We start from the raw sequence: 9,904 nt of genomic DNA, 5'->3' as shown, positions 1-9,904 counted from the left end.
TCTCCACTTTAACCCACAAAAACACAATGAAACTCTAATCTAAAACAAACGAAATCTAAAAAAACAACCTAAAATCAATTCTTAAAAAAAACCAAATCTACAAAAACTCACTGAGCCCCTCTAACAAAAACTAGTCTACAGTTTGTTTGTTTGTTTGTTTATTTGTTGCTTAACGTCCAGCCGACTACGCAGAGCCATATCAGGACGAGGAAGGGGGGGATGAAGGGGGCCACTTGTCAAGCGATTCCTGTTTACAAATGCACTAACCCATTACTTGTGTCCCAGCAGGCTTTAGTAAAACTAAATTAATACCTACTGGAAGATTACCAGTTTCCAGTATGTTAAAATAGGCTTAACCTATCTACTGCTGGACTTACATCAGAACACTAACAGATTAAACTATACATGAATCGCGAGACAAGCGGCAAGAGAAGAGATTTTTGGAAAAAATACAGGTGAATGAGCAAGAAGGCAGAAAAAAGAAAAGAATTCATGAAGAAAAAGAGAGCATGACAGGAAAGAGGAACCAAAAATCTACCTAACAGCAAACTAGAAAGCTCCTGCGGTTCCAAAAACAGGAGGGGCCTTTAATTTCATAACCGCAGTGCCCCACTGCGGGAACTAGTCTACAGAACCCAGTCCACAAAAACCAGTCTACGAGAACCAATCTACGAAAACTAATCTACGAGAACCAGTCTACGAAAACCAATCTACGAGAACTAATCTACGAGAACCAGTCTACGAAAACCAGTCTACGAGAACTAATCTACACAATCCCCATCTACGAAAACCTAGCTAGAAAACCCATCTACAAAAACCCGTCTACGAAAACCCCATCTAAAAAACAACCGTCACACACTACGCCATCCTGCAAACCACAGAATGCACGCCGTAAGCATACGTAAGCAACTCAACAATTTCAACTACCACAAACTAACTCTTTGAACAACAAAACACATCATTCCTATCAAATAACATACCTACAATACCGTTCCCTCAAACGGTTTTCTAAAGCATTCAATAAACAAAAGTTTTCCCAAACATTCAACTCACAAAACAGTCTTCATGAACATTCAAATAAATCCTTCCCCAAGCAGCATACTCTTCTTCTCACTGCTTACCCATTTACAGAAAGAAAATTGTATTAACCTACCAGCAAAAGAATTCCTCACATCCCAAAGGATTTCAGCCTGTGACCAAACATGTCACACCAGGCGTCCAGAAAACACACGCACAAAAATATACGTTGTCTTTCTTCAGAATTCCAAGCAGAAAGAAAGTCTCAGTAGGTCCCAGGGCCCAACATCCCGCGTGCCTGCGTCACAAGGTTAACACACATTCGACTCGAGGGGTGTCGAGTACCTTTACCTTCTCTACTTGGTGTTTAACATCTCCTTCAACTATTCAAAATTACATCGCGGCGGAGAGAAAAAGAGAGATGGAATAAAGTCACCTGTCAATTGTTTCTTGTTCACAAAAACATTAATCACAATTTCACTCCAGAAACTTATACCAAAAAACAATCGTTTTACCTATGCAAATTTAAGAATCGGCTCTTCCACCAGACCATTCCAATAAAGACAAAACACAGTCTCAGAAACCTTAGTGGATCCCCGATAGTACAGGGGTACCCGAGTTCACAAGTTCAAACGGATGTATACAATTGCATGTGCACCGTAACTGTCGTCGGTCACAAGCTCACATCACTATCACTGGCCGCATCACAAAGTTCTACAGCTAAATATATGTGTTAAGTTGTTTATGACGATTAGTGTAGATCGAGTCAGTGTGTGAGTGTGTGTTTGTGTCTGTGTGTGCTTGTGAGTGCGCATGAGTGTGAGTGCGCATGAGTGTGCGTGTGTGTGTATGTGTGCGTGTGCTTGCGTGTGTGTGTGTGCGAGCGTGCTTGCGTGCGTGCGTGAATGTGTGCGTGCGTATGTCTGATTGAGTGCGTGCGTGCATGTATGTGTGCGAGTGCGTGTGTGTGTCCCTACAAACACCTAATTGGAACGCGTTTAATGACTAGACTGCAAATAAATAAAAATAAAACAAGAGTGATCAAGGTAGATACACTACAATACAATACAATACAATAACTTTATTAATCTCTAAAAGAGAAATTACATTGCTGAGCGTTTGTGTCCGTAATAATAACATACATAACACATTCACAATAAACATTTGTTCTTTGTCCTGAGAAAATATAGCACATTGGTTATCACATAAGAAAGTATATTAAAAATAAATTAACATGCATTCACCATCAACAATGCACAAAAGAAAGTCAGCACCTTGCCGGTTATCACATGTTGTCTAAGATTAAGAGAGTAGAATGCAAAACAAAATCAACAATACTGAAACAATACAGAAACACTGACCCCGTGCATCAGAGCGACAACACCAGCATCTACCGCCCCACCTGAGAATTGAAGATGTGAATTGCAGATGGAATGAACGAATTTCTGTAGCGTGTGGATCTTGCGGTTGGTTGTCTGAATCTGTTGCTCCTGTCTGTCCGTCTACTGTCAAATTCCGGTCTGAGTGGGTGCGAGTCGTCAGCCAAAATCTTCTGTACCTTGTCAGTCAGTCGTCGTTCATGTGTTGATGTGAAATTGTCCTGCTTCCTCCCTACCACCCCACTTGCTTTCCTGATGAATTTATCTAATCTATCCCTGTCTTGCTTGTTGATGTTGCCACCCCAACACACGGAGCCAAAGTACAACACACTATTGCACGTTGAAGTGTAGAACATCTGAAGGATTTCTTGTCTGATGTTAAAAGACCTGAGTTTTCTCAAAAAGTACAGGCGAGAGTGGAGTTTCTTCACAAGGGCATCAGAGTTTGGTTTCCATGTCAACTTATTGTCTATAATCACCCCCAAATACTTATACTGCTCTACCTTCTCTACGACCTCCCCCTTGATCACTATCTCCCTGTGTACATGTTCCCCCCTCCTGTTGTCCATTATCATTTCCTTTGTCTTCCCCACATTAAGCTCTAAATAGTTGTTTTCACACCACCCCACAAACCTATCTACCTCCTGCCTGTAGTCAGAGTCGTCGTCAACAGTCAGCAGTCCGGTCAGTCCAGTGTCGTCAGCAAACTTGGTTATGGGGCAGGAGTCACTAGAACTTCTGAAATCTGCTGTGTAGAGAGAAAAAAGAAAAGGTGAGAGTACTGTGCCTTGTGGTGCCCCTGTGTTTGTGCAGATTGTGTCTGAAACTGATTGCCCCCCCACCCTAACATACTGTGGCCTGTTTGTCAGGTAGTCCATAACCCAGAGGATGGTTGCTGCTGGGACATTCATGCTAAAAAGCTTCTCCGCCATTAAATGAGGCTGTATAGTATTAAAAGCGCTGGAAAAATCAAAGAACATCAAGCGAATATAAGAGCCAGGCTTTTCTAAATGAGAGTAGATTTGACTTAGTATATAGTATACTGTACTGTAGTGAAGTAACTGTGCCAAGAGTCATAACATACATTAGAACACAAAAAAATGTGACATTACCGTCATTATATATTGACCGTCATCACCCTAAGAGGGCATCCTGCTTGGGTAGCTATGACCCGGTGTCCATGGCGACAAACAAAGCCCCGAGTTAGGCAGTTTGGTTTAAACAAGATTTATTCCGGAAATACAGGGCGACATGTATAATACAATATAAACATTTGGTAGCACACAACAAGTTAAGCTTATACTAAGTGTGGTTATAAATATGTACATCTAGAAAGGAATTGTTATTTCATGTTATGTCGAGGTCAGAATATCGCTTATACCCTTATTAGAAATGTAAGACAAAGAATATAAAAAAAGGAACAAATACAACAAAAGAATCAGAGGAGGTAACGGAGGACGGAAAGGGATTTGACTTTAAATTACAACAGTATTGGGGAAATTTAAGTCGAGTAAATGGGTCGACAGCGGAGAGGGTGGGGGTGGGGCGGTCTTTCTTTATTTGGTGTTTAACGTCGTTTTCAACCACGAAGGTTATATCGCGACGGGGAAAGGGGGGGGGGGAGATGGGATAGAACCACTTGTTAATTGTTTCTTGTTCACAAAAGCACTAATCAAAAAATTGCTCCAGGGGCTTGCAACGTAGTACAATGTATTACCTTACTGGGAGAATGCAAGTTTCCAGTACAAAGGACTTATTTCTTACATACTGCTTGACTAAAATCTTTACAAACATTGACTATATTCTATACAAGAAACACTTAGGCCTAACAAGGGTAAAAGGAGAAACAGAATCCGTTAGTCGCCTCTTACGACATGCTGGGGAGCATCGGGTAAATTCTTCCCCCTAACCCGCGGGGGGTAGGGTGGGGCGGTCAGAGAGATGACTATAAGAGACTTGCCAATTCTAGGTTCCTGCAGCAGCAATGATTTCATTTAAAATGTCCAATCTTATCAAACTGAGCTAAGTCATGTGAAGACAACTCTTTGGCAGTATGCAAAGTCCTCAGGGGCACTTTGTGATGGTGTGCGTGCACCTGCAGCGAATGACCCATAATTATTGGATGTAAGAGCCTTCCTCTCAACCGAAGACATGTCCAGGATCTGGGATATTGTTGCGATTGTTTTCTCAGTTCGGTGCTTCTGGTTCTCTCGCTGTGCTGAAGGTGGCGACACGCTATCTGCTGCTGTTTTCTAGGCCTTGTCACTTCGAATATAGCCCCTCTCGCTGTGCTGAAGGTGGCGACACACTATCTGCTGCTGTTTCTAGGCATTGTCACTTCGAATATAGCCCCTCGAGCCCTGCAATTATAAAGAAAGCACCTGTACATTGCTACATTTCTAGCTTTAACATTCAATACACATCATTCCCAAGATCTGTCCCCCAGCAGTCTTTCTTTCTTTCTTTATTTGGTGTTTAACGTCGTTTTCAACCACGAAGGTTATATCGCGTCGAGGGAAAGGGGGGAGATGGGATAGGGGAAAGGGGGGGAGATGGGATAGAGCCACTTGTTAAGTGTTTCTTGTTCACAAAAGCACTAATAAAAAAATTGCTCCAGGGGCTTGCAACTTAGTACAATATATGACCTTACTTGGAGAATGCAAGTTTCCAGTACAAAGGACTAAACATTTCTTACATACTGCTTGACTAAAATTTTTACAAACATTGACTATATTCTATACAAGAACCACTCAACAAGGGTAAAAGGAGAAACAGAATCCGTTAGTCGCCTCTTACGACATGCGGGGGGCAGAGAAATAAGGATGTGGAAAAGAAGACTTTTGGTAAGTGAAATAAAGGTGATGGATCCAGTCAGGTAGAAATAAGACAACAAGAAAAGAATTGGAAAACTGCAGGGAATAGTAGGGAGAGTTTTCTTGGAAGGAAATATAGGTGAAAGGACTGGTAAGGCAGAAATAAGACAAAAGAAGAGAAGTAAAGGGGTGGGGTAGCTCTGTGGAAACACTCCCGCCGCGTGAAGGCGACCCCATGGGAGCCCCCCAGCAGTCCTGCACACGACAATTTTATCATGTTAAAATCAATCAATGAAAAATAGGGGTACATCTTTCTTTTCTTTATTTGGTGTTTAACGTCGTTTTCAACCACGAAGGTTATATATATCGCGACGGGGAAAGGGGGGGAGATGGGATAGAGCCACTTATTAATTGTTTCTTGTTCACAATAGGGGTACAGATACCTCTGAAAAATAAAACTGGTGAAAAAATGAGTGAACTAATGACGACAGTGACATCAAAGCTGATTTTTTTCTTCTGAGCATCAATTACATGACACAGGCTTTTTGAATCAACATAAAACTTGAAGCACTTAAGCAGTATATTTATCAACAAAACTGCAAAGCGTGCACCACTGTATAATCTGCAACAAACATTGGTCTGTGGTGAAAACTTACTTTCTTAAGGCCTGAAATCCTTTCCTTGAGGTAGTCACACAGCCTTCTGATATGGTCAACCAGGGGCAATTCTACCTCCTTGTTTTGCTGGCTGTCATTGGTGTACAGATAGGCATTCCCTCCAATGGCCGCGTTCCAGCCCTTGTCGTACAAGGCCTGGAACCTAACCGCAGGATCCATTGTGACGATGTCATTGGCTTGATTGGCCACACGTTCCAGGATTTGGGCTCATCTAAAAACCAATAAAAAATGATCAAACAACTATGAAGAGTTGACCTAAACTGAGACAACTAAAGAAATCCAAAATTGAAACATTCTTGTCATTGTATTTTCTTTATTTGGTCAAATCTACCCATTGACTACTAACAGGGTAAACAGTGTGAACAAATCGAAACGTTGTCCCCCCAAAATAGCAACAAATAATTAGGTTTCATGGAATTAACTACCTTGAATTTGTTTTTAAGTTGAAGCAAAATATGTGCACACATTTTTGTTTTTATAAAATGAAGTCAAGTCAAGTCAGAAGTGATGCGTAACTGTTTTCTCCCAAACACATTATAGATGTTTCCAGAGCTAACTGTCAGGATATTAAACGGAGTGACATAGTAAGAGCCCCATTTACTGATGAAAGATTTTCCAAGCGAGATGAAGCAAGTAGCAACACGCTGCTGACCGGCTTTCACCTACAACTAACTCTGCTGTGTATGCAGTATGCGCTCAATATTAATAACACGCACGTCATTGTCACAATTCACCATCAGTGGAACCTACAACTAACTCTGCTGTGTATGCAGTATGCGCTCAATATTAATAACACGCACGTCATTGTCACAATTCACCATCAGTGGAACCTACAACTAACTCTGTTGTGTAAACAGTATCCACTAAATGAGTAAATAACTACCAACACGCACATCAGAGCCAATTCACCACCAGTGGAAGTTTTCAAGAAATTATTCTGTCAGGATTTAAACCCTGTGGGGGATTATGAGCCCCTCTTACTGAGTCAAGCTCTTTAAGACGAGGCGAAGCAAGTACCAGGCTGCTGATCCACTTTCACCTGCCATCCGTACAAAATACAAGCTCGGTTGTGCATGTTATGTGCCTTAATGGTCATGTCATGAGAGGAAGCATAGCTAGGACTGCACCAATGTGTGTGCGATATAGAATCATTTCGCAGGATTACTCTCCTCTCGGGGTCCTGCATCTCATCAACAATTGATGCCATCAGCTGGTCATCCATGGGTGTCTGGCTTGGGAGAGTCAACCCTCTTAGTGTTTGTTTCATCCACCGCACATTTGTGTCGATAGAAATTGGTTATTGTGAAGGTGCCCTGACAGACAGTGCACACCTTTCAGTTTGTTGCATCGCACTCCTTGTTGTTGCCGTGGTGCAGCAGCTCGCCTTGTTGTTGCCGTGGTGCACCAGCTCGCCTTGTTGTTGCCGTGGTGCAGCAGGTCGCCTTGTTGTTGCCGTGGTGCAGCAGCTCGCCTTGTTGTTGCCGTGGTGCAGCAGGTCGCCTTGTTGTTGCCGTGGTGCACCAGCTCGCCTTGTTGTTGCCGTGGTGCAGCAGCTCGCCTTGTTGTTGCCGTGGTGCAGCAGCTCGCCTTGTTGTTGCCGTGGTGCAGCAGCTCGCCTTGTTGTTGCCGTGGTGCAGCAGCTCGCCTTGTTGTTGCCGTGGTGCAGCAGCTCGCCTTGTTGTTGCCGTGGTGCAGCAGCTCGCCTTGTTGTTGCCGTGGTGCACCAGCTCGCCTTGTTGTTGCCGTGGTGCACCAGCTCGCCTTGTTGTTGCCGTGGTGCACCAGCTCGCCTTGTTGTTGCCGTGGTGCACCAGCTCGCCTTGTTGTTGCCGTGGTGCACCAGCTCGCCTTGTTGTTGCCGTGGTGCACCAGCTCGCCTTGTTGTTGCCGTGGTGCACCAGCTCGCCTTGTTGTTGCCGTGGTGCACCAGCTCGCCTTGTTGTTGCCGTGGTGCACCAGCTCGCCTTGTTGTTGCCGTGGTGCACCAGCTCGCCTTGTTGTTGCCGTGGTGCACCAGCTCGCCTTGTTGTTGCCGTGGTGCACCAGCTCGCCTTTGCTCAATGCTGTATTTGATTGTCAGGAGGTAAGGTTCGCCCTCATGTTGCTTTCACAGCAGGTGACGTCTTATTTTCCCTGCAAGCGTCTTCTGGCAAAATGGACAGGCGTACTTGGGTTTTCCTGCAACCACAGAAGAATCTTTGATAATAGCAGATATGTCAGGTACAGCAATGCATCATGGGGAGGACGACATAACTCATTGAATGTAAGTCACAGTTAACTAGTGGAACCACACTTTTTAGAGTTACCCTGCAAAGGACCTGCATAATCTCACAGGGCGAACAACACCAACAGTGAAAAACCTGAAAGGCCAGGGTTGCCCCCCAGAAGCTGAGGCTTTTTTTTGTTTTATCTTGTGGATGCAAAGAACAGCCTCTCCTGGTACCAAAATGTAGGTTAATAGATTATAAAATACATTTTACTTTAAGAAACCGGCTTTTATGAATAACTGGTGCACATGTTGACTTCTGCAGGCCAATGATTGTTAGTATATGACACTCCCCTCCCACTTCCTTCTCATGGCGCTGAGTTGACGGGGTCATCTGCTGTGCTGCTGGAGTCTCAACGCTATCTGGAAAGTGAAAAACATATTGACGTCAACGCGAACTTTTACTTTACTTGGTGTTTAACGTCGTTTTCAACCACGAAGGTTATATCGCGACGGGGAAAGGGGGGAGATGGGATAGAGCCACTTGTTAATTGTTTCTTGTTCACAAAAGCACTAATACAAAAATTTCTCCAGGGGCTTGCAACGTCCACGTCACTGCGAACAGTCACCATCCTTGGTCACAAACCAATAACACTGTTTGCTCGATTTCTCAACACATAATAAAAGAAACACGTACACATTAATTCATTTAAACAAAAGCAGCGTGCAGTTAAAGCACCCAGGCCTTTCTGTTTCGTATATATGTCCCATGTAGGGATGGTCTCAGCCTATTTGAAAGCCTGGTCAGATCTGAGACATCAACCTTTAAAGATATACTACTTCCCACGTAATCAGTTCTGGCTTCCTCGTGATTATGAATTAATGTTAGTACAAAAGCCATTTTAATACAATCATCATAATGAGTAAATGCCTCTCACCTCTCACCTCATCCTCGTGAATCTGTGTTGACTGTCTCATCCCCTATTTTGCTGGAATCTCTGGAAAGTGAAAGTCATATATTTGCTGATTGAAGGTTTAAGGGGTTTACCAAGAGAGTAAAATTACTATTGGTCGGAGATTCAATTGACATGTCCAAAAGGCAGCACTTATAAAATAACAGCCAGTTTAAACCCAGGTTTCTTAGCTGAACAATTCAGGGGCGAATTAGGGGGGGGGGGGGTTACACGGGTTCCGGACCCCCACCCCCCCCCCCCCCCACCCAGCTGTCGAAAAAAAGAAAAGATTTAATACTAACTTTACAAGAAATAATGAGTAGCTGCTGACACCAGTTGATCATGTTTAAAATCAAGGATAAGCCACAAATTGTTTTTAAAATAGCTAGAATTCGTCAGCTTCAGGGGGGCTTTGCCCCCTACACCCCCCAACGGGGCATTGCCCCTGTACCCCTGGTACCAGGTACCCCAGGAACCGCCGACTTCATTGAGCTTGAACTTGGCATAGAAACCCTGTTTTTAAGATGTCTTGTCTCTTATATTCCCCTTTTTCAATACAATTCTCTCTCCTTCACTTTCCCCCTCTCCCTCTCTCCCTCTCTCTCTCTCTCTCTCTATCTCTATCCCTATCTCTCTCTCTCTCTCCCTCTCCCTCTCCCTCCCTCAGTGTCAACAAAAGAAACATTCCAACGCTGTCATCCTTTTTACTGCTGTGGCAAATTCAGCACGGGAAAAACGTGACCTAGATCTCAGGGAGCGTGCGGTTGACTTGGAAAATGGGTCACTGGCTGACATGTGCAGTGCAAAGCCTGGCCAGTCGCGCGTTTGCCATGTCAACAAAAACACTGCCTTGGTGACA

Source organism: Littorina saxatilis, linkage group LG8 (assembly GCF_037325665.1).
Source record: "Littorina saxatilis isolate snail1 linkage group LG8, US_GU_Lsax_2.0, whole genome shotgun sequence".
In the NCBI taxonomy this organism is placed as follows: Eukaryota; Metazoa; Mollusca; class Gastropoda; order Littorinimorpha; family Littorinidae; genus Littorina; species Littorina saxatilis.
This window is presented reverse-complemented; position numbering follows the sequence as displayed.